General features: G+C 38.3%; 2 long non-coding RNA genes across 3 annotated transcripts in view; one reads left to right on the plus strand and one right to left on the minus strand.

The window, feature by feature from the left end:
• The window catches only part of LOC117151171, an 81,023-nt gene extending 66,065 nt beyond the window's left edge, over window positions 1–14,958 (plus strand). The window contains exons 2-3 of the long non-coding RNA XR_004460899.1: window positions 11,243–11,339; window positions 11,430–14,958. This is a non-coding gene — a long non-coding RNA (uncharacterized LOC117151171). The remainder of the gene's footprint in view (window positions 1–11,242; window positions 11,340–11,429) is intronic.
• Window positions 6,864–26,442, minus strand: part of LOC105682180 — a 127,822-nt gene continuing 108,243 nt past the window's right edge. For both annotated transcript variants that reach the window (XR_001102832.3, XR_004460898.1), the window contains exons 3-4: window positions 7,274–7,483; window positions 6,864–7,222 (exon numbers count right to left, since the gene is read on the minus strand). This is a non-coding gene — a long non-coding RNA (uncharacterized LOC105682180). The remainder of the gene's footprint in view (window positions 7,223–7,273; window positions 7,484–26,442) is intronic.

Here is a 26,442-nt window from a genome sequence, read left to right on the forward strand (position 1 = left end):
CCTGTAAGCTCACAGGTTATTCCACGGAATTCCTGCGTTCTTCAACGATGGAAGGGAAGAACGTTCGTCTGAGGATGAAGGACGAGACACCGAGATGAAAAGTCTTCGAGGCTTCCTCGATCTCGAAAACCACCAGCTTTTGTCGTACCTTTGCTCTATTGGGCATTTGAGGTATAGATATGGGCAAGATCGCCACATTGAAATAAGATCAACGTTAACGAAAACTGATATGCGGACCTCTTGCAGGAGAAACTGATTAACATAATTTTTTGCTAAACTTGCCAATTTACGTAACTGGTATTCAAAGTTTCAAGAAACGGAAGGTTTACTAACGTGAATTTATTTGTTACTCGAAGAGAGTTCAAATAATTCTAAATACCAAGGTGAGTATTAAAAAATAAACCCTATAAATCACTACACTTTTCTTCTGTATTTCTATTTAAGAAGTGTTCTCGTATATTAAGATACTATTCTTTGTCTAGCCTTGTCGCTGCGCGATTCGTGTTTTATATAACATGAGGTTATGGTTACAATAGATACGTAATTGGATACACTTAATACGTCACAGCGAGCAATTTATAAATCCCTGAGAATACCAGCCATCTTCAGATATTTTTTCGTTCGTTAGTACACTCGCATTCACTGTACTCATAACCTAAGACGAAATGCAAAACATCTAGTACCTGTCGTGTTCTATTTGGATATAAAAGTTCCCACATTTGTCCACTGTCTCGTCCTAATATGTTAACGTTCGCGGACACTGTCCAATGACGCGTATATCGCTTTTTATCACGAGAGACACGTTTGATAACGTTTGCACCCATATTTGTCCTCGAGGGAGTTAACCAATTTCGCTTTTCATCCCCGTGGAAGTATTATCGTTATTCTAGAAAGCCGTGTTCGAGACACGAACAAAATGCACGGGAGGCACGGATGGTATGGAGGGAAATGCCCGGCACGTGAGTGGGTCGCCGTTATATCAAAAGACCAATTACAATAAATTCCGAGGACGCCGCTTACTCTGGCGGCACGCGAGCGGGTATTAATCCGCGCGGACTGTCAGCGCGCGGCCGCGATAATGGAATGGATCGGCTTTTATCGGTCCCCGAGGCACACCGCCGTCTAAAGTTCAATCGCCGTTGACGAACGCGAAAATATCAGCGGCTGAGAAATTCCGGAGGCTACACCGCGGTCGCGCTACTCCTATCCTCGTTACCTGACATTTCGATAACGATGGGGAATAGTATGCTAGCAATTTCTGTCAAATATATACTGTACAATGCTTCTCAAGGACTGTATCATAGCATCATTCGTTTTGTTCTATCTTTGATGTATAAAAATCTACCTGTAGCCTAACATTCCATAAAACATTGGCGAATCTGTACCGTGTACTTAGTTGTTTCGCGAGTTCGTCGCACTTTTTCATTAAAAATTTGTTGAATTAGAAACGTGCAAGTGGAAGCAGTATTAATGAAACGGACTGCGTAATCGATATTTGTTGATAGAAACGATCGGAGAATTTACTATTGGAAGATACAAACATGTCACTTTGGCTCCGTTTTATCGCTGTTGTAAGTAAAAGAATTAAATTGACAGGTTGAAACCGAAAATGAAAAATTGTTCGTAGTATAATACAGGTAGTAGATAATTTCATATGAATCTCTCGATCAATCAGAAAATCAATCAGAAATAATATAAAATTCAACTAACTCGTCCTCCTCTTATCTCCATTTAAATCTCATTGAATTATTCCTACGAAAAACACAAATTTTTACTGAACAAGACTTCCGTGAATTAGGGTGAAGCAAGTTCTTTAAATGGCAAAGAACTCGATTAAGCGAAATAATTCTTGTTCGCGGCACGTCAAAACAATAGCAGGAGTCAGATCGCACCCCTAATCCCCCAGTCAGTGTGTGCCCTGCAATTACACGAGCGCTAACTCCAACCCTTTCCCTCCGGTAAACGGCACGTAAATATATCGATTCAATTCCGTTTCAGCGGTGACCATCCCCCATACCCTTTCGGACGGTCTCCTGCGCGCCCTTCTATAAAAATTTATCGTCTGGTAAATTGTTTCGCGCGGCGTGTTCGCGATTCCACGCAAAACGGACGAGAAGTACGCGCGTGCACGTTACGCGCCGGCATTTCCAGCTGCAACGGAAACGTCGATTCGAGGGGTTGAAAGGGGGTGAAAGGAGCAGGAGAGGTGGAGAGGATAGGGGGCAGAGGGACCGAAGTGACCCGTAGCTGCTCTAAACCTGTCCGACGGGATGTTAATTAACAAAAAGTCATTAAACTTTTCACGGTGAGCGGAACGAAAGACCGTGGACCTGTCGCTTCGCCTAGGATCGATGCACCCTCTTTTATTTTCCTACTTTCAGCGTTTATTGTTCTACCTTTTTCTGCTTTCTCGAACCAAGCCGCTGAGTTCTTCGTATGGTGAAGCGAAGGTCGAGAGGACTGACGTTTTGCATTGTGTATTTTGTGTTCTTTTTTTTCTTGTGCTTTGCTTTGGAAACCTACGAGCGTTCGTTAGATTCGGATTTTTTAGGCAATGGTAGAATTTGAGATGCTTCGAAGCTCCTATTTTCACATGAAATTCGCACTTCTATAAACGTAATTAAACAATTGAACGCAAATAGAGATTTGTTTCAGACTTTCCTTAACTTCCCACATCTACGTCTTTGTATATGAACTGTACAGATGAATCAATACAAAGAATGAAATTTCCTCACCTTGTCTCGACGATACTATAAAATACCCTCCAAGAATGTACTCTGTCTCGGTTTCCACAGTGTGAAATTTAAACAATAAACTACAAACCAAAGAAGATAGAAAACATCCTATGACAATAAATCACCCTAATCTTTCTCCAAAATATAACTTCCTTACCCGAAAATTCAACGTTTCGCGTAAATCCTCTACACGAATTCAAACAGCAATTAACACATGACTTCCCATATCGAAGTTGCAGGCATCGTAGAAGAGTTGGCTTTATCAATTCCATGAACTCCCGGGGCAATTACAGGGGCAGCGGAACGTCGGCCAGATATCGTGTTTCTTTTGACGCGTATCGTCCAAGAAACTTTTTCCCAGGCCTTGTGTAGCGGTAAATTCGAGCCTCCAACCCCCTTTTCGCAACGTTTAAGCGAGAATGGGCCGAAACGGTCGCGGAATTGCACCGCACGGCATAACGAGTTCAAGTGCTGCAGTCCATTGGTCGTGGCCGGGGCTGCGAGCAGCCAGACGATTCGTACGACACGGCGATAATGACAAGCATAACCATTACTGACCCGAGGTCGGTAAACGGTAACGGGCAGGGGGTAGCTTTTCGGCCTCGGATATCGTGGCGGCCGGCCAGATAAAAATCACTCGTCTAGAAGATTAAATAATAAATCACCCTCGCAGCGCTGCCCGTCTGAGTTCGTTTGCGCTCCGGTTGCAACGCCAATTAAATGTTTTCTCTTAACGATACGGGCAGGGAGTCTTCTTCCAAAGTCGAGCTTTCGGTCTCTTCTGTTTCCTGGAACTGCGTTCTTTTCCTTTTTCTTTATTTATTTATCCTGTTTTTTTTTTTTTTTTTTTTTTGAAATATTGAAAGTGAAGTGGTGCTTGCATGGTGCTATTACACTGTTACGTTCGGCATTGAAGTACTTTTGAAGTTTATTCATTATTCGTGGATTGGGACTTCGATAAAATACGCGATGCTAAGTCTCGTAATATTAAATTCTAGTTTTAAGTAAGTTTTAATCGATAGGCAGTGTAAGTAAAGTATAACAGTTGGTACATAGTTTGTAGGGATATTCTAGCAAAAGTGTGTGTTTCCAAACGTGCGACAGTTAGTTTTTAGTTAGCTCCGACATAACACGATTTTCGTTGGGTTTCAGAAAATTGGCGTTCTATGATCGAAAAAGAAATACATCACAAGCATCGATGGTCACATACCTCGAATAGACATTTAGATTAAATTTCCTATAACTTATACACCCTATCTTTGCAACCCTAAACAAGAACAGACCTAAAAGCCATTTCAATCCAATAAGACACAATTCATTACCCATTCGATCTCTTGAACGACCCTCGAGCCTATTTCCAAGCACACGAAACCCAGCCTTTAACCATTGTAAAAATGTTTCAATTCCGTAAGACGGCGCTCATTGCTCCGGAACTCAATTAATTTCGATACGCAGCGAGACATTCGTGGAACGCGGTGGTTCCGCCACCCCCATGGCCTAGTCGACCGCGGTTCGAACCACGGCGGTGCAAAAGACCTAAACACCGCAAACCCAAACGCTCACTAATTTTCTGTTTAGTCGTAAAATAAATTCTCGACGTTGGGGTCGGGTGGGATGGAAAGTAGGTGGGGGGAGAGGATAGCAACGAGTTCGAACCGTGGAGAATGCTCTCTCCACCGACGTATTTTCCACCCTTGGTGTAAGGGTGAAGGTGCCGATGCCAGCATTTACCGGGGGCCGAGGCAAAATTTGGAAGCAGAAGTAATCGAATTTGTTGGCGTCGTTTAATGAGAGCCGCACAATAGTTGTGTCTGTATAATTGGTACACACCCCCGTCGCTACGAGACCCGAACCCACCCCCTCGGTCCTCCATGGCCTTTTCCGACACTCTAACTGCTCCACCGATGCAGCCGTCAGCGAACAGAGAAAGGGAAAAGGGGATCCTACGGCGTAACTATTTGGCTCGAGTAGCTTCGCGAGAGACCGCATACAGTGGTTCTCGATATCTCCTCATACTCGATCCTCGTTACAGTAGATGTAGCGGATGAGCGTATCGTTTGACTGGTGATCTTGTACGTGTTTGCTTTTATTATAATTTCATTTTATATTATATAATTATGTTATATATTTATTATAATTTTGGAAATAAGTCATTTAATTCATGTACACTGTGTGTAAATTAGTGTAGGATATTATTTATGTACACACGATTTATAGAAATAGTGGAACTAGTAGCTACGACTGTCTGATCATTGCTGATTGAATGTATTTATCTGAATGTGCACTTCCATTATGTAAGGATTATACTGTAAGAGAAAAATCGTAGATGGACGAAATCAATGAAGTGCTATTATATGAACTGTATTTATTGAACTTACTGTCTTTCTATGAGTTGGAACTTTTAAATGCAGCTCTACTGTAAGTTATTAAATTGCAATATACGAAATTTACAATTCGTTTGATTAAAATGATCAATCTTTCGTAGCAAGTGAGTATATAGTATAATAATACGTCGATTTAGATACATTTCTTTTCGTATTTGAATCTCGTGCTTCTTCGTCTGATCAAATGTTTTGATATTAAATTCGGTTCGGAGCAAATATTTTATGCAATAGATATACTTCTTATATACAAAAAAAACTGCCACAAAATGATATTTCTGAATTATTTGTATTCGCCCATTATTTCAAATATAATTATACTCTATCTTTGTTTCAAGCCTGATTCATCCTACATAAATACCAAATAGAAGCCCATAAATTCTCGATGCTCCATTTCAAATTCTCTTCAACGATCGCATCAGCATCGAGCAAAGCAATGGAATACCCTTTGCAGTCCAATGTCCGAGAACCCCTGTTTCGGCTATTTACCAATATAGTGATTAAATGTTCCATGAAATCACGAGTTCCACGTCATAACATTTTAAGAGTACTCCTCCCTTGGTCACGCGGTGGCCCTCTTTTACCAGGACAACGATGCATGTAGCTTTAATACCAGTGGCCGTGCGAGGTGCGTATAGGTATGCGAGGTGGCACGCGTGAACACGCGTCTCTATACGAAACTTCGACAAGCTTCCAAGTACACTATCGTTCAAAAGTAGACACTCGGTTATTTTCAGTCACAAAGTACAGATAAATCGAATTTTATGATTATCGTACTTACGATTAAAGTGTTTTTAAAAGCCAATATGCAACAATAAAGCCGGTGTTTATAATCGTGAAATCTCGACAAGCTCATTATTTTCAGATTGTTTAGTTGTTGGATTACAAATCAGATCACGAAGGTTCCTCTAAATTGATAGAAATTTTTTTTGATGCGAGCAATGATATATAAATAATAAATATATGTAATAAATAATAAATAATAAAATATATTACTCTCCTGCTGATCTGATCTGTTGATATTATAATAAGATAGCAAGTGATGTTTCTAATTAATGTTAATTCATCATTCATTTGTGCATTTGACCATCGACTGTTACTTTGAATTGAACAAAGTATTCAGATACTTATGAGGGGCAATGTACTTATACACTGCATAGTAGCTGGATTCTCTTTGCCTACTGTTTAATTACAACATACTTAGTTGCACAATTGTCTCTTTTACTCTTTCCACGTTGCTTCTAGCTGGTTGGTCTGTCGCTTCCCTTTGACCGTGTCTCTTCTCTCTTCGGCCAGTATCTCGATACTAAAAATAACGAGGCTGGGACAGGGATCACGGTGTAGGACATTTCTGTTCATTTTTCCCGAGACGGTTCCGCTCCGAGAGAGGCGTAATGGTAATTAGTTTTTCGCGTATGCGCTCGGAACCAGACCGAACTCTGGTACCGTGTTCGTCGTTGGGTCGAGGTTCCTTTTCGAATGGCATCCAAGATGGTCTAATTACCCTGCGTTCGCTTTTCATTTTCGTTTTTTGGAAATCACGCTTTATGCCGTTTCAGATGTAAGATGGATGTATTTTAAATGATACCGGTGGTATTTATTATAATTAATTACAATTTGTTAAATTCTTAAATACAAAAAATAATTGTTCCGCAAGAAAGTTTGGAATTTTATTTGTTAATTTAACAATTTAGCAATTTGAAAATGCGTTAATTTCGCAGATCAGTTATTTTTCATTTTCCTTTTCTTTCGACAGTTATAATTACCAAATTTTCATTGACGTGTATGGTTTCATTTTCCTTTTTATCGTTTCTTTCTTCATCGATCTTTTTACGAATTTCCCGATTTCGCAATATTCTCTTCCCGAGTCTGCTGAAATCACTCGAATCGCGTGCCCAATGTCTTAATATTCTACGTTCGTAGCAAAAGTTGGCGATTTAATATTAGAAGGGATAAAAAAGTTTCGAAAAAGATCGGGAGGATTAGACATTTTTAGATCTGGTTTCCTTTCACAAATTTTTTAACCCTCTTCTCTCTTCACGCCTTTCTTCCTTCGACGAAAGAATGTCTGCGATGGTGGAGTATCGCTTACCCCGTTCACCGGCTCTAAAAGTGACAGAGAGTCAAAACACATCGGGTAAGTTGTTTTGCACTCACCTCCTTTTGCGTAGCGCGCGACAGCTGTATTTATACAAGACACTTCCGGCGAGACTCCAGCATGATAATTTCTTTTCCTTATTTCTGCCTTCTCCTACGCGAACACCAAACAAGAAAAACAATAATTTTGCTGGCACGTGTACACAGAATTGGTCAGCTACTAATCCGGCTCGTCTTTCCCGATCAATGGGTAGAACGTTGATCTGAAACCTGAAATGAAACTTCCGGTTACCATTTATATATGTATCGTGCAAAAAGGAAGGAAAGAGATTTAAGGGAGGATTAATCGAAAACCGAGATGTTACAAACAACTTTATCGAGGGAAACGAGTTTCAACCCTTAAATTCCTATTAACACTAGAACTACCGATAGTTAGCACGAACCTATTTCTACCAAAACCAGCCAAAATGATTGATCTTCAAAAAATACGTGATAATAGAATGTTTTTATTTTTACAGAAGGAATTCCATGTTATGTAGTATATTTTTGGTATTATTAACCCATCTGAGACCATGACCAGCATTAGCATTTAGCGATCTAGCGATCGATGCGGAATTTTCCTGATTACTGATATCAGCATATCGAATGATACGCAATAAAATTTTTAAAAACACGTGGGAAGTTGTACAAAACGAGGAAACTGGTTAATTGGGGTTCGATAAACAGATTGCAGGACTTTTTTACACTTTGACAAGTACCAGTCATTGGTGTAAGTGGCCTTGGTACAAAATTATTTTGAGTTTGAATACATAAAAAACAAAATAAAATTCATTATATTATTCTTTTAGTTATCGTTGCGGAAGTTATTACATCATTGCGGAAAAAGTATAACATGAAGTAGGAATTTTAAAATAAAATTTGACTATAATAAAACCAGTAAATTTGACTGATGTGGTAGTTCTAGTGTAAGAAGATTATGATATAGCGCAAGAAGTTTTGTTCATTTGTATCTCTATCAAAACAAAAACGAGACTCATAGATTTCACGAATTTGTAAGAAATGAATGAAACTAAAAATGCCATCGGTGAATTAATGTTTGAACAAATACTAAATTTCTCATTATAATGCATTAAAATATGTATATGAACTACTAATTTTATTGCACTGCATGTGCCTATGGAAATTGAAGAGTTAATACCGTAGTCTATCGGTAAACAAGATTCAGTGAATTTGAAATGTATACTTTTATTAATTCGGATTTTTATCCATTTATGCGAAAATGTACGGAGCCCATATAACGTGCTAGAATATAAAAAGGTATGAAAAGTAAAGTAGTCGTTATGATATTTTAATGGATAAAACAAATTTTCATCCAAATTTTGCTGTTTTGTTTAATTGCATTTATGAAACCCCACAGCCTGTTTGTTAGGCTTGAAAAATATCATTTTCCTCCTGTTTCCATTATCCTTCAATTAACTGACGAGACGACAATTTTCACAATAATATTGCGATGTTAATGCGAATCCACGAGTGCCAATCGATCGAACGAGAAACACTGTTTTAATTTTCACAACGTTCGCAATTGAATTGATAATTTTGCATTAAATGCCGGGCGCGGTTTAAACGAGAGGAAAATCGCGCGCGCACAGTTTGCGAAGTAGAGCGATAATTCAACTCAGATTCAACTATAAATAATTATTGCCTGGCTCGTGATAATTTCCCGTTAATTTAACTACGCTTTTTCTGTCGTTCGTTCGTGTTAAATACGGATGCCACGGGCAAGTACTCGAGCCACATAAATGACAGCGTTGATTAAAACGTATGTACACAGAAACGAATTGAAGTTACTATTCGTTTTATCTTCGCGCGCGATTAAGCTGTTCGCATAAGTATCTCCTCTGCGCGATACTTCGAAACAACACAATTAGTATAATGAGTTAGTACTAGTCCTCTAATTTACAAATCCCCCAGTTTCCTACTTCACTAATCCCGCGTCCTCGCATTTCGTGAATTCTCGACTCGTCAAATATTTCACTTTTCCTGCTTCTTTGCCTTTATATATTATAATTTCATCTCGTTTCTTCAAACGTTTCTCTTTTGCATTGGTCTATGTTATAAACATGTCTAACACTCTTGACGATTCTTTATTTTATGATTTTATTGATTGTCTATGTTAACTCAATTCACGGTTCCAAGGATCTATAAATTTCCGGCTGTCTAGTATTCTATTTCTTAAACTGTCCAATTTCCTCTATTAATTTAATTTTCAACCCGGCCGATTTCTAAATTTCTATAACACACGACGAACACTGTAATCTTTTGTATTTAAAGAATTTCTGCTTTCTAGTGTGCAATTATACCACTCTTTAAATCTATATTACAGAAATTTGAGAAAATATTATATAAATAACGATCAAGGTGTCTAGGAGTGACTTCCAGCGAAATAAATGCATGATTTTCTAGCAAATAACTCGCACCTGGTTTAGCTGACGAAATGATCTAGCCAACACACGGTTTGCCAACTTCGATATCAATCTTATTACGCGTCCCTACTTAACTTTCAAATTTGTCTGCTTCTTTAGCTACATCCTGCTTAATATATCCGTTAATCCCGCTGTACGTTGAACAAGGAAAACAAATGTTCGCGAGTATCCGGAAACGTGGTCGATTTGTAGTTGTTGGATATCGTTGACTGACGATACGTAAGATTGTCCAGCAGACACTGTGATTATTTAACCAAAAACAAAATCTTGTTTAGTCTCGGATATATATATATATATATTTTTTTTTTTTTGCACTAAATCATGATTTTACGAAATTCGATCTTTTACAATATGTACTACTGCCCTCAAAACTTCCAACTATTAATTACGATCAATTAAACTGCAATTCAATTATCATATGCGTGTGTTAACGTTTGAGTTAAATTTCGCTCGTTTCAATCGGTTTGCCAGTAAATCTTCGTAGGGGCTTGCTCGATCGATATTGCTATATATCACAGCGAATGAGTAGGTGTGGAGGGTCGAAATGTCGTTAGATTATACCAAAGATGTTTATTGGACGTGGGCCAACCTTCGAGATTCTCAGTCGCTTCCTGCGCAGATCGCAACGGTGCGATGCCAACAGTCAACGTGACGATGAGACAAGTGTGAAAGCTCGACCGTTTTGCGGCCTCTATCGCTTGAAGTACCAAAAATTCGCCAAGCGTACAACACGCCCGACCAGAACCCGACATTTCGTAGCTCTATTCTTTCAATCTTACTGAGCTTCCGTATTTGTTTAGTTCCTGTTCGAAAATTTCACCAGGCAATTTCCATTATGTTTCCTTACTTATTAGAGTCTTAGACTTAGGAAATGAACACTTTATAACCGACTCTCCTTCTTAGTTTCCCACTTTTCGATCTTTCCACTATTGGTAGCTTGTATAGGATAATGGCACGAGCGCGAAAATTATTGCTTACGACAGATACGATGAGCGTTGTCATCGAGCAGCTACAGATACCAATCTAGGTAATCAAAGGGTTTCGTTTTGGAATTATCGCGTGACATGTTCTTCTCTCTTATTAAACACGACATAGTACGACGCCAGAATAATTTACTTATAATTCTCAATGAGAATTGATTGTAAAATACATCGAAATAAAAAAAAATTATTCCTCTCGATAAATCTACCTATTCCTTTGTTCAATCAAATCTTTCTCGATCACTTTTGTTGTTAAACTAGGAATTTTTATGACTTCCGGAGAAATTTCGAGATGCGAAAACGCACGCAACGCATGTAATATGCAAAGATATAAAAAATATTTAAAATAGAGTGTTGATTATAATATTTAGCACGTGAAATAAAATTTCTATAGTTACGTCCATAAAAATATAAAAGTGTATAAAAATCCTCGATCTGTCAGACATAACCATAACACCATCTCGTAACAGTTTTAAACGTCAAAATAAATTATTTCTACCATACTCTACGCCAACTTTATATCCTTTCCCTCTAGAAATATCGTTTTGTATCTTTCTGACTTTCAGCCGATGCCCAACGATCCCTCAAGACTGTTTGACGAGGAATTTTTCCTTTTGGTTGCCAAACAGCGGAATCCAAGACACATCAGCCCCATTGGAGCATGTACGTGCGGACGAGCGAACAGACGGAGTTGTTAATTAATATCGCTATAAATTAAAATGTATTATGCAAGTTAGGCGGTCTCGTCCGCAGGCTCTTCGGGACTCGCGGAGTCTCGGCTGCGGCCGTGCTCGAGGAACCGAGTTTTACGCGGTGTGCGAGCTTCCACGGGCGAAGGGAGGACGATGGAAAGGGCGAACGAGCGGAGGCTGAGGCAACGGGACGCGGAAGAGGGCGGCGCGGCGCGGCGTGGCAACTGGCGGGCAAACAACAAGAGGTTTTCGTAGCAGGCTAACGGCAGAGTTTCCTCATAAACTCTTAGGGAAGTTCGCAGACAAACACAGAAATATTTTGTAATGGAAACACGTCCCTGAGAAATTAAATATCGCAATGAAGAAGATGAAGTTGCGTTTGTAGCCGAGTGCTACGAGGAGACGACTGTCGGCGAATCCAGAAGCGTATTACGTGCGACGAACAGTCATTAATTGCTACCGTTTTCGAACGTCGTGAATGTCAGTCAGCTGATCTTATTCTCTTTCAATCTATTGGATTGGCAACTAAGTGATTGCGGATTTTGTCAATACCACCTAATGATAAAATCCGCAATCACTTAGTTGCCAACCCTATAGATAGAAAGTCATCGCGTTGCTCATTCGTCCAAAGTATGGAGGATCTGTGTTATTCATATTCGACTCCATTTCACTGTGTAAATCTTTGATATTATGAGAAATTGAATTTGCATTATTTGCTTCAAATTCAAGGAAGTGATCGTTAAAGAAAGATACGTTTCAAATTTGCTATGAATTATAAAAAAAATTTGTAAATTCGCAAAACTTAAATCTCTTGTGTCTGTCAAATCATTTTTTAATCTAATCTTGTCTTCTTATCGTTAAAAACCTTCTTAAGTTTCGGGTGGTTTCTTGTTCGAATTTACAAAATTTGAATATAAAGATTCAAGGACCTTGGTGGAACCGGAAGTCTAGCAAATACAAGACAAAGTAGATCCACTGTCAAGACCGAATATTGCAAACAGAATGTCACGCGAAATAATATTAACTCACACGTAATACGTATTAACAATAATGATTGCCCGAAATTCCTGAAGCATCTGGTCACGCGTTCGAGGAACATTCGCGCTATTAATCGTGCCAAGTTGCCAGTGCATTCCACGAACATTATATGTCGGTACGTTCGACGGATTATTTATGTTATTTATTTGCGGACAGTTCTCTATTTAATCGTACTACAGTTTTCGATAATCTCAGTTGGCTCTGGTCCCCGGATCTCCAAAACAACTTAGTTACAAGTTGCAACTGGTCGATTGCGCAAGCAATCATGCGAATTAAAGAGATCGATCGCTGAAGTTTCGTTTGGTGGAAATACTTTGAAAATTACAGAGAAAGAACACGATAAGTGATATTTCACATTTTTCCCAACATAGTTTTATAATTCCATAAGTTGTTGCTTAATTTGACATACGTTATCAAGATTGTCGTTTTATTTGATTCTATGACTGCACGCCTATTTACCCATATTTTTCACCACATGAAAAATACTGCTTGTCGTAATACTAATACTATTGAAGAAATTAAAATATTATTTGTCTTAACAATTACGAAAGTATTTGAAAACTCGCGAAAGTACTTGAAAGCTTAGCATAGAAAACTTTAATATCCATATGGTGGATATTATCTGAAACATTTTGAAATTTCGTTAACACTGTAATAAGATAAGATTGCCACGATTATATTGATAAAATTTGAAACCGTTTTGAATGCCTATAAATGATATGTATTGCAAACGTATATATAATGAAAAATTATTATACAGTACGAACAGTCATCCCATCGTATCATAAATGTCGGGAATATGATTTTACTGAATACTCAGGTTTATTAATGTAATGGATAATCCACTATTCGAATACATTTGTGATAGTTGCAAACTTTATCAATGTTAATCGCGATAGTGGAGCCTCAGAAAAGTGCTAATGAAATCTCAAAATGCTTCGTATAACACACATAACATATTCATGAAACGTGTCCAGAAGTGTTCAAATACTTTCGTGAGTCTTTGCATTTCTAGCTATTTTATATCAAAATATTCTCCTTTTGTTATAAAATGACAGTAAAATAAAAAGATCGACAAAAATCGTGTACCTTCTTCTTGTGTTTTTTTCTTTCTTTGGGAATTCTGCGAGGACCAGCGGCCGATCGCCGCCACATTGGGGCGGAATTAGAAGCGAAAAGCTGGTCGTTGAACGGCAGAGGAAATCGAACGAGCGGAACGTTTGATAAGCGCGCAAATTGGCCGGGACAGATGACGGATTTCGATAGTTAGAAACGGCTGCTCGTTAAAACTAATGGCAGCAGCGGATTTAGAACTTGGCAGTGTTAATCATCAATTATATCGACCTTATTGCGGCTAGCCCACAGCATGTGACGTGCGTGACAATCGTTGGAACGAAACGGCCGCCACGTGTTTTCGCATCACGCTTTGAATCGATCGCGATTCGCTCAAAATAATTGTCGCGCCCCTGTCTCGCTTTAATTAATCATTAACCTACCTCGACCCCGGAGAATCCTTCCTTCCGATTTAATTAGTTATTCGTTAATTTCGTCTACGACGAATTTGTTACAATTCCCCTGTAAATGCATTATTCTCCGGTTCATTCGATTGTCTTATTTTTACACGTTCTGCAGTCGCATTTTCATCCCCTCTTGAACGTCTGCAACGGAAGAACCGAATTGTTCGTCGTCCGTTTTATTAGAAATTCGATTGCGTTTATAGTTAGCAGCTTGAATAGATGGCCGAATAAAATATTGAAATTTTAATTGCACCGTCTGAACAATAATGGAAGTTTAATATTATTTTATTAATTAGAACAAAGGCTATCGGAAGAATATAGAATTCGTTTATTTTTTTATATATATTTCAGCTGTAATTTGCATCACAAAACTTTGAAAAGAAGGGAGTACATATTTTTTGAAGAATGTATAAAATGTAAAGATATTACAATTTATCATTAAAGATCAAAAGCATATTCCTTCTAAAGAAGAAAGTATCAAAAGCGTATCTATTAATTAACAGCAAAGGTTAAGAACATTGGAACTTATGGAACTTCTGGTTCCTCGATTGTCACCAGATTTTTCGTCGGTCTAATTATTGTCCCTGGGGCAACTACAACCCTCGATATGCCAGCCGTAGTCGAACTACAGCAATCAACGAGATCGCAATTTCTCCCTGTTCTCTTCAGGAGAACCTCGAGGACTTAGCAAGTAGTTAGTCCTCCGACTTTGTCCGCCCAACCCCCAAAGAAACGTACTACGCATTCTGAACCTCATCCAGCAAACATCTAGCTGAATCGCGTATCCTTTTTCTCGAAACACGAAGTGATACGAAATCATTACAAATATTGCGATGTCAAAACATCTTAGGTTCAAATTATTTCAATTAGACTTTTTATTGGTTAGTCATTTTTAGAATCGTCGATTGCATATTTCTGTCTTTGCACTTTGAGATTTCTTTCGAACATTTCAATTATCGCAATTTAATTATTGTCGATTGTTTATATATATTGAGTATTAATATTACATAATTCCTAATTTTATAAATATATTTACTACCATACGTATTCTTAAACCCTCCAATTTTTTCCCCCTTTAAATTCCGCAATTTTAATTTCCTCAACATCGAATATCCTATTTACCCAAATTTTAATTTTCTAAATATTTATACTTTTCCCTCTTAATTTGATATCATTCTCTATATACCTTTTCCTATTCCTTTTCACTTCTTCTATACATTCCCAAGCAACTAATTCTTCAATACATCTCTCCCTATTAAATTTATTTACCACTTTCCCTACCATTTCCTCGCGCAACTTTTCTCGTCCGCTCTTACCTTAATTTTTCAATCTACGGACGGTTCGTCGGTCGAATTTTAGCGTCTCTCGAGTATCTTTTAATTCGCCGGCCCTCCATTTTCGAGCATCAGAGCGCCGATTCGAATTCCCAGCCAGCAATCTCTATGATAAAACGGTCAAAGATCGCGCGATAAATTTTTTGCGCGTGTGTTCCGCGAAATACGAAGTTGGGAAAAGGGTGCGCGCACTTCTGGTTCATCCACGTTCCGTGCCAGCAGAGGTCGATTCATATCGTCCGTCGCAATAGCGTGGAAAACACTTCCGGGAACCATCGTAGACCATCCACCGGGCGGAGCACTTAAACTCCAGGCGCGACCAGCGTGGAGAACCTGACGGATAACGAGCGCCCAGAGATTAATCGGCGGTCACGGATTCTAAATTCTGCCACGCGGTTAAACCGCGACGATCACCGCGAACTGCGTGCAAGTTCGATCATCTCTTTGATTCGGCTCTGCCCTTCAACGTTTAAATAATCTTTTTCGTCTAAATAAACGTCTAAATAAATTTTTCACTTCCTCATAGATCGATAGAATTGCAGCATGATAATGTGAAAATACATACAGCGGTCGAATATACCCGGCAAGATTAATTTAGATATCATTTTGTTAAGCTGCAAAGTAAATGAATATATAATTGACGTGCTTGTTAAGCAGAAAGCAAATCTCCAATAGCTATTGTTTATTAGAAAAGAGTACGTGATTGTTAAACATGATGTATGAATGTAAAAGAAGCATAATATCATCTTCATGTTTTCTTTAGAATTATTGAAGTTACTTTCTGAAACTGCTAAACCTCTGTTTTTTCAGAATTTTTACATCGATGTAGATCGATAAGCGGTTCCAATACACCATTATAGTGGATCTTCTGCTATCAAAAGGTTTGCTTCATAAATTTATTTCCATTAGGTTGTCCCAAATGTTTCTTTCGTTTCATAAGTGAAATAACAGATGCACAACATTTTTTATTTTATATTATTTTATGGATTCATGTATGATCCATTTTGTAGTAATAGAATAAAATGGATCAAACATAATTCAATAAAATAATATAAAACAAAAAATGGCGAGCTCCGATTCCGCTGCATGATGCGCAGCTGTCAATTTGATTATGGAGGAAAATCCTTACAAAGCAGTGCCCTGAATATAAAACAAAAAATGTTGTGCATCTACTACTTCCTTATAAAACGAAAGGAACTTTTCGTACAACCTGATACAATATAACCCTCGTCTCTTTTCCACACACGCCTATATAACCATGATATATGTATACGTGCACAGACTGTTTTCTGTTTAACCGAATATTCTATCTTATTTATCTTGAAAAAGATATATCAGCTACGTGTTACCTGTTTTAATATAAAACAGTTTAAGCATTCACGCTATACATAGGAGAACAATTTGAGCGTAAAATGGTTAAAGACAGCGAAGTTACTTGTGCAAAATCAAAAAATACGCAACATCCAGCAAATAACTATCTGTGATGGAAAAAGAAACAAATGAACGTGCATGAAAATAACTATGCAAGTGAATCGTTGCTAGACCAAACGATCGTTGACGTTTCGCGATAAACCGGTGAAATTATTCGACAAAAGAGAAAAAGGAAGTTTCACGGCACACCGAATATAACCGCGGGACGGTTGTCATTTTATCGATATCAACAAAGAGGAGCTGGCCGTCGTAGAAAACGCTTCTGGCATCTATACGGCTAGCTATGGTGCAAGGGGAAGGCACTTAAAGTCAAGTAACTCGACCAGCGTGGAGAACTCGACGGATAACGAGCAGTCGGAGATTGATCGTATTGCGGGCGCGAATTCGAAATTCCGCCAGGGCCGTGCTTTATTCGCTGAGAATTTCGCTATGTTACCCGGCATTTCGACTCGGATCGGCCAGAGAAAACGGCAATGCATGCCGACACACGCGTCCGCCATTTATATTTCCCAAGTCACACGCGCGATTCCGATTTCATATCCGAAATTCCTCTCGTTCTACCGATTCATACATTCTTAGCTTCTTACTTGTTTTTCTGATTCTTCGTGATTTCCACGGCTGAATCTTAATACTAGAATTACCGATAGTTAATACGAAGTTATTTCTACCGAAACCAGTGAAAATGACTGGTCTTTGAAAAATACGTAATAATAGAATATTTTTGTATTTACTGATTTATTACTTTCTTACAGAAGGAATTCCATGTTGTGTAGTACATTTTTGGTATTATTAATCCATCTGGGACCATGATCTCTAAACAAGAGGTGACACATTTATAAGATTGTAGAACCAGTCATTTTGACTGGTGTGGTATTGCTAGTGTTAGCATCTAGCGATCGATCCGGAATTTTTCTGATAATCGATATCGTCATATTGAATGATACGCAGTAAAAATTGTAAAAACGTGTGGAAACTGGTTAATTGGGGTTTGATAAACAGATTGCAGAACCCTTTTACACTTTGACAAGAACCAGTCATTGTAACTGGTATTGGTATAAGTAGCCTTAATATAAAATTATTTTCAGTTTGAATACATAAAAACAATGTAAAATTCTTTTAGTTATCGTTGCGAATGCCATTACATCATCGTGGAAAAAGAATATAACACGAAGTAGGAATTTTAAGATAAAATTGTAAAATCAGTCAATTTGACTGATGTGGCAGTTGTAGTGTTAAAGCTTTGAATCTACAGATCGAGAAGTTTCAACTTCGTACTCTGTTAATCGTAGAAGACAAGCCTTTAAAGTTCTGCTTGAAAACTTTGAAAAATACTTTTAGACACCTTTCATGTATATGTACTATGTATGTTATACGAAACATTTCGAAATTCCATTAACTCTGTTACGAGATTCCACTATTATGGTTATACTAAAACTTGAAATCGAAGTAAAAATATATAGATATAGAAATTGCAAGATATTTAGTACAAGTATATACTTTACAGAAGTCAGAAATATTTGAACTTGTCATATGTTCATGAATCATATCTTGAACATTTACTGTATGTAAAATGTAGCTGTTCATGCCGTATACAAATTTTTCAGTCGATCTACTTTTTCAAGAAACATCTTGTAATTTCTATATACATTTTCAGCTTGTTATCAATTCTGACCAATATAATCATGACAGTCGTGTTTTATGAAAGTGGTAATGAAATTTCTAAATGTTTCATGCGTATAACATATACGATATGAACATAAAAGTTACCAATATTAATGTGGTCAAATACCTTCGTGAGCCAACGTAGATGACTGTACGGAGGAAGATAGTATACACGGCGGATGATTCAGCGCGTGTAATTTCCCGGTGAACGATTGACGCGGACCGCGTGGACGGCATATATCGCGCGGCACCGCGCGCCGCGACGATTTCGGTAAAATGTGTGACGGTCGAAGCGACGGGCAAAGCCTCCTTTGACTTCTCTGCCGTGACCATAAACCTCTGATTTACGCCGTTTCGAGGCGAGCACGGGTGCCGTTCGGCAAACCACGCGTGAGATCGACCTGTCGCGAAAATCGGATTACCAACTTTTTACTTTGTCTCGTTTCTACGCGCGCGAAACCAGACGCGCAGAACCGCACAACGATGCGCTTTGCGCGCGCCAGATTCATGCGGATACGCGAACTCGCGTTTCCATCTTCGTCTTCCTTTTTCTTTTGTCCCTTTGTCTTTGCATATTGCAGCTCTGCTCAAGCGAATTCCGAAACGCGATGGATTCGTAAATAGAGGAAATTAGTTTGAACGTCGCGAATATCGAAGTTCGTGTTTCGCATTTAAAACACGAGGTTCGATAACTTCTGTTCCGTGGGGGCAAAGTATTGGCGATGCTACTTTTCAACTTTTATCTTGGACACTTTCTCTGATATTTTTAAGTTCACCGAATTCTTGTATACGACACTGATGCTTTATAGTATTAGGTTGTTAGGTTGAAAAGTTTCTGCCGTTTTATAAGGAAATAATAGACGCACAATATTTTTGTTTTATATTAGTTTATTGAATTATGCACAGACATAATAATAGAAATATAACGAAATTGATTATACATAATTCAATAAAATGATATAAAATAGAAATTGTTGTTCATCTATTAATTCATCTTATGAAACGAAAGAAACTTTTCGGAGAACCCAGTGTTTCGATGATATTAGTATCTGTAAGGTTTTTATTAATTTTTCTGTATTCGTTAGACTTCGGTTTTTGTTCTTTCAACTATTTGGTTTATTAGTTAGTTCTTTTCAGACCGTGAATTATCACTTTTTAAGTTGCACTTTCACTCTTATCGTTAATGTCGATCCTATAGTTAATGATTTTTACGATGATGTATCAGTACATCGGAATAAAAGATGATCTCTATACAAACATATATCTTGTACTGAAAGGATCAAGCTAGCAATTAAATTGCAACGAATTAAAGACAATTTTTACATTCGTTGAAAAGTATCTGGTTTTCTTTGAATAACTTTAACCTCGTTCTATACGTTTCATGCGCGCCATAGACGTTAAATAATTCATACAACACGTGCAACACCTTGGAAAGTGTAGCAACATATAAGTATTTATCCGACGTTTCTTTTTCATTTATCTAAATTTATTCCCCGATTTGCACTCTGCGTATGTAGTAATAAACACATTAGCAAGTAATCAACAACAATCATTGCGATACTATGCGAGAAGAAACATTAGGTTTCTTCAATGAGACCATTTATATACATCTATCAAAACCAATCTTAAATTCGAAGAAGGAGAAACAGGAATGAGACAGGATAAATTCGAATGATAAAAATGTAACAATTACTAGACCAGAAAGTTATTTTTAATTTCAACACGCAACTTTTTCAGTTGTTAACCGGGAAACGAACTTGTCACTCGCATCTCACTTTTGTATCTTGTTGCATCACTTTACTTACATTTTATATTACATTATATGGTAATTATATTAAAATCAAAGCTAATTCTTCTTTGTTAACGTCGAAATCCGCACACTGAGTCTTTCATGGGCCAAGTAAGATTTTCCGCACAGAGTGTTAATAATTCTGTCAAATAAAATTGATTCCTATTAAGTATTCTGCTAAACAGTTAACCACGATTACTAAAAAAAAAAAAAAAAAAAAAAGTTTCTTAAAATTCTCATTTCAATGTTATAGAAAATTCACGCAACTTTGATATCGACGTAGTAAAGAATTCCTTGAGAGTTTTGCTAAACATTGGTAACTAACTTATTCATCCATTTCGAAGTTTCCGTACTATAGGTGTCTATGGAAATCGAAGGGTTGAATATGCAAGCATATTCGAAGTGATTCGAAGTTTTAGCCGCAGCGCACTAAATTAATTATGCTGTGAATTAATTACGAAACTAGAGGAATGATACTTTTAACGGTTGAGGTACGTGATTAAATCCAAATTTTCAAAACCTTAACTTTTCACCACTATGATTCTCGGATTTCCATATGTAAAACGATCCAAAGTGTTTCAGTGCCTATCCACCACGTAAATATCCAAGCAAACGTTCACGCTTCGAGACATCCTGGCGATCGACCACGAAAAATCGAGGCGATCGCTCTCGATCGTTTGGATCGCGGCTTCCTGAACTTGGTTTGGTTCGTTCGGTTGGTTCACCGTGTATTTATAGTTTAATTTGTGGCCTAGGGCCACGTTGAGGGTCGCGGGTATATTTACTTGGCCGGCCTGGCTTTAGGAGCCTCGAAATCCGTTCGCTCCCGGTCTTCCTCGCCACGGTGGCCGAACGAAAGAATTTTTATGAGCACGTTAAACGAGCAGCCGAATGTATCTCTGTAGGTCCACGGCCTGCCGCGGTACGATCGGTTTATCGTTCACCGAACGATCGGACGTTCCCCTTTCTTCGCTCTCGCGCGACGCTTTCGCGCGACTCGTCGAGGAACGACCGAGCTTCCCGATCCTCCCCACCGACCAACTTTCTAATTTTGGCCATGCAAACGAAATTTTAAAGATCAGTTTCGCCAGTTTCGCATCGTATACTATATTGTGTAAATTATGCTCTTTAATCCTTTCGATGACAATTGTGTCGCGATTTTCATATCATCTCTGTTTTGCAATCGTCGTACAGTGGAAGAAGAGACGCGGAGACAGTATAAATACCAAGTATTTCTATAGAAATCAGTCGCAAATATGCCTTGCGCAATTGTTCAAAGCGTTAATTGTACATGATCATAAAAGAAAAATCAAGTTTCATTATTTTCTTTTATCGTTCCGATAGACGGATTTCGAAATCCTTAGTTCGGTATCTTTTACACTTTTCATTTCTAGTTTAAATTATTCATGGCAGCTTATTTGTATGTATCGTTACGTGCTAATATGTATCGACAATGTGCTAGAGCGATGCTTATCGTTACACTTGAAGATTAATTTCTGGTTTACGATAGGAGGAAATTTTCCATTTTCAAAATTTGCTTCCTGAACTCGTCATGCGTGAAGTATTATACAATACATAATTGGTGGTAAAAGATTAAATTATGAATTTAGTTGGACCTCAATTAATGCTTTATTATCACTGTGCAACTATATCGGCAAATATTAAGGAGGAAATTGGAAATTTCAAGAAGTACTCGTAAAGCAATTTAAGGAATACAGTGGGAGGAAGTGAAAACGAAAAAAAAGAAACGTGGGACGAGTTCGGAGAAATAAGAATATGTAGAAACAGTTCAATCCGTGCGTTCACGGTAACTTACGTTCCGTTCAATTCCGTGATGTTAACTTCCTTGGAGGATCACAAATTTATCATTATTCCTAACCAGGAAGGAATTAAGTTTTCCGTCGACGGCGACCATTAAAACGTCGGTATTCTTTTATAAAATACGGAGAGCAATTACACTTATCTGTTTGCAATTAATTACGAGCAAACCAAATCGAAAAACAGCACACACGAATTAATATCACGTAACGATAGTGCGCCGCATTAAAATTAATCAGCAATTGTTCTTAATGGGCGCGAAGGGGAAGGTTTGTAAGGCGTCTCTTAGCCTCTGGTTCGTTTACGTGAATCAAGGATCCGTGGATCTTGCATGTTTACCACAATTTATTTGTTAATAATTACACGAGTCCTTTTACTCTATTTTCTATCTTGATTTTTTTCTTCATTCCAACAAAATCGCGCGTAAGCAAGCAATCTTGTTTGTATTGCATATGTGCATACAGGGTGCTCTATAATTGGTGGTATCAAAACTAAATTGAAAATATGAAAGAAAATGTTTTTACAAAGAGCTTGGTTTTTTGGGAGAATTTATTTTATAATTTAAAATTTATTTCAATTTATTTCATCTATATTAAAAATAAATCTTGAAAATTTATTCTGCACTTAATTATTGCACTATGTCTCACGTTAATTGGTCTTGCTGTAGATCGATATCTCTATTTATATTTATCTCCAGCGTATGGTTAATGGACACCTAACAGCCGATAAAACATAATCTCTGAACATTCACGAGTGATAAATGTTATTTTATGAATGAAAAATATTTTCAATAATGTTTTATCTCATTCCATGTTGTCTAATATCCAATACACAAACACAAATACTTACAGATCTTACCAGTTTTCAGTCAATTCCATTAAATTATCACGTAATTAATTTATCAGGCAAACATTCAAAGTGAATTTTCTAAAAAAAAAAAACAGACTTGTATAAAAAGATCGTATTCCATCCAGTCGACTTATCTTTTCCTATAGGAGGAACCTGTACTAGCTATACGACACCCAGTATATCTATACACACATAATGTGTATATAGTTCGCGTGCAAAAACACGGATAATTTGTGGCCACGATTATGCAACGTTGCTCGCGAGCCTGCGTGCTCCGCTTTTCTGCTCCGCTCTTCGTTCCGCGTCGAGTGATTTCGGTTCGTACATCGCCGTATCGCAAATTTGTATCGTGCACCGAGATTTGTTCGTACCGAGAGCGACGAGCCAGGCAGAAACGGCCAGGCGAATCTTGTCTGATGTTTCCTTGCTTCGAGCCGCGATTAATCGCCGCTTCTAAAATCAGCCCCCGGCGTTTATCCTTTTCTTCGTCTTTTTTTTTTTTCTTCCGTGAAACAAGAAACACCGAATCTGTTTTAATTTTTCGAATTTTGGATGAAGGGATGAGGGAAAAAAGTTGCGTATGTGTATATTTATAGGGAATGATTTATCGCTTTCGATTACTTATAGCGAATGTTTTCAGTATTTTTCTTTTACATCATTCTCTGAATCACCGTCATCGTGGCGTTCTTGTTACTAGCTAACATCACGTGACTCACCGTTTCATTAAATAACTGCTTACTAATGAATTTGTAATTTGTACTTAACGTCTTAGATACCCATATTACGTAAAACAGATATCGTTCGTTGTTTTTACTAGTCTTTCGTCAGCCACTTTTTACGTCTCTTTGACGTAAATGGTGAATAGAAAATGCATTCTGAGGAAAATTGAAGGAAAAGTAATCGCTTGCCAATCATAACGCTACGATTATTCGAAAGTTTCCAAACGAAGCTTAGTACAGGTTCGTTTATGTTATCCGCCAAGACTGGAAAATGTAAGAGAACAATTCAAGCAAATACACTGAATGCTTACAGGTACTATCGACATTGTCAGACAAGAATAGCAATAGTCACTATTTAATAACAAAAATCATTCTACAAGAATATGTCACGACTCGGCAATGTCGTCGCGCTTGCATAATTTTCCTACTGCAAAACTTAAGCGTACACCTTTGTGTGAAGATTCTACGACACATAAAACTATCTATTACAAATACTCCATTTTATAAAACTCGTAGAACAGCAAAAGTTTCCATAATTGCGTTGTAATTGCAGCAGTGGAAGTCAGAAGGTTTAACAGTCGGAATTCGCAAACTCTGTGTCCAATATGGCGCGTTTCGCACAGATCAATGCACCTGTCGACTCCCTCGCCAGACGCGCTGGTCCGCGAGAGAAAAAGAGAAGAGAATGAAAAGACGGTGCAACGTACTGGCGCGTTTCTGGAAATCGGCTTTCCGCAGCGCGGCGGCCGGAAATAGAAAGAAGCCAGCCCTCTTCTGAGATCGAAGTGCAGGGAAAAAACGCGGGTCCCGTTTATTTTTACAATCGGCAGTAGATTGAATCGTTCGGCGGCCGTTCTTAGGGCTCTCGGGCGACGCCGACGAAGAGAAGAACGAGAGGCAGAAGAGAACGGAAGGAAAGAGAAGCATGTGCGATACACGCGGCTCGCTGTACGCCGCGTTTGCCTTTTTGTTCGTCTCCACCGCGAGATCTGTTTCTTCGTTCGCTGCTACCGACGTTGTTGCTTCGGCGAGCTCAGCCTTTTGCCTCGGAAAGCCGCGCGTTCTCTTTGAATGGATCGGCCGCGATCTTCACCCGTTCCTCCTCTTTTCTCCTTTTTATTTCTTCTTTTTTTTTTCTTCTGCTTTCTTTATTCTGTCTTTTCTGCCAGCCCATCGCCGTCCATGGTTTTCCGGGCTCGCGAGGAAACGATTTTCAACGCGGCGAGCAAACGTCGACGCGCACTGTTTAGCGCTGGCCTCGAGAAGATCAGACGCAATGAGGCTGATCTTGCGACGCACGGGAAAGTGCGGTTACACTGCTTCCGCCATGCACGAGAAGGGGGTTGTTGCGCGATTCTTCACGTACAAACGGACCGTAACCGATGCCTCGATGGAGAAACGTCGTTTCGCTGTATCGTTTCTAACGTTTGTCACGGAAACGAGTTTCGGATGAAACTTATAGTGACTAACGTGTATTTTACGAACATGGTTTTCGTACTGAATAGTTTGGAAATTGTGGCAGCATGACACAGATAGAACACAGATCTAGGAATTGGTAGAATCCTCGTATTGGGTTGTCCGAAAAGTTTCTTTCGTTTTATGAGCAAATAATAGACGCACAACGTTTTTTGTTTTGTATTATTTTGTCGAATTACGTATGATCCATTTTTTTCTGTTGAGATAAACGCCGCGACATTTCACAGACTTGGTTTCACGTTTGTATGAAGGTACACGGTTGTAAAAAAAACACGTTTGCGAAAGAAAGACACTTTTCGGACAATATTATATAAGTTGAAACTGTAGGAAATTAAAACAAAGGGGGAAGAATCTTCGAAATAATAATTTTGTTATATAAGAGAAGAGTTATCAATCGATGAAGACTTCTCCGGCATTAGAATATTTCTGTACGATACTGATGACGAAGATAAGGAAACTTTTAAATCTTAATTAACTCTTTTTTTAAATATTTGATATCATTGTCATATACGTATCAATTTACCTTCATAGTTATCGCGATGAAACTTCACGAAATAACAGAAATAAGCGCGTAACATACAACAGACGCACACGCGTAACATTCACTTGCAAATTCAATAAATAACAGAATGCGAAAGTTGGGAAATTTCAAAATAAACGATATCAAAATAGCTGGAAATTAATGATCCGACAACTTATAAATTTCGAAATTTCTCGGTACGAGAATTAGTCCGATAATTAGCAACTATAAATCTACCGGACTCGTTGAAATAAAAACCGCGAGAAACTTTGAGAGATGAAAAATTAGAAAGATCCTCGATCTTAATAGGAAATTTTCGAACGTACGATATATAGGATTAAATGTTGGCATTTATTCATGACGTCTGTCGACCAGTGTTACAGTACTGAACATGTACAGTATCCACAGAACGTACAGTTTATTCGCGAGACATTACGAGCAGTCGTGTTATAGAAAGAGTTAAGAGAAGCAGCCAGGAATTGGTGGCGGAATCGTCGAGATTTAGAGGCGTGCATGTTGTTGATAATTAATTGTAGCGAGAGCGTCGTAGAACGATGCTTCGCGGCTCGTAACGTAACTGTTAATGGATATTATCCGTGATAGAACTATTCTAGTTTTCAGCCGAGTAATCCCGAAGTAAAGCGCAGATAGATCTAGCAGTTCCAAGTAACAGCGTAATAAGACAAGGTGGAATAGTCAAGTGGAGTAATCGAATAAGCTGGCTCTTTTAACTGATAATAAAAAACAGCGATAAAAGCGATGAAACGTTCGCGCGCGCATACGTCAAACTTGAGTTTCTAGAGCTCAGTGTAAAAGACGATCATGCTCAATTAATTATGAAAAACGCAGATATGTAAAATTTCAACGCCAATTACCGAATAAAGAAATCGTAACGTACAAAAATGTCGAGGAACAAAAAAG

The sequence above is a fragment of the Bombus impatiens genome, unplaced genomic scaffold, assembly GCF_000188095.3.
Source record: "Bombus impatiens unplaced genomic scaffold, BIMP_2.2 scf_0102, whole genome shotgun sequence".
NCBI classification, from domain to species: domain Eukaryota; kingdom Metazoa; phylum Arthropoda; class Insecta; order Hymenoptera; family Apidae; genus Bombus; species Bombus impatiens.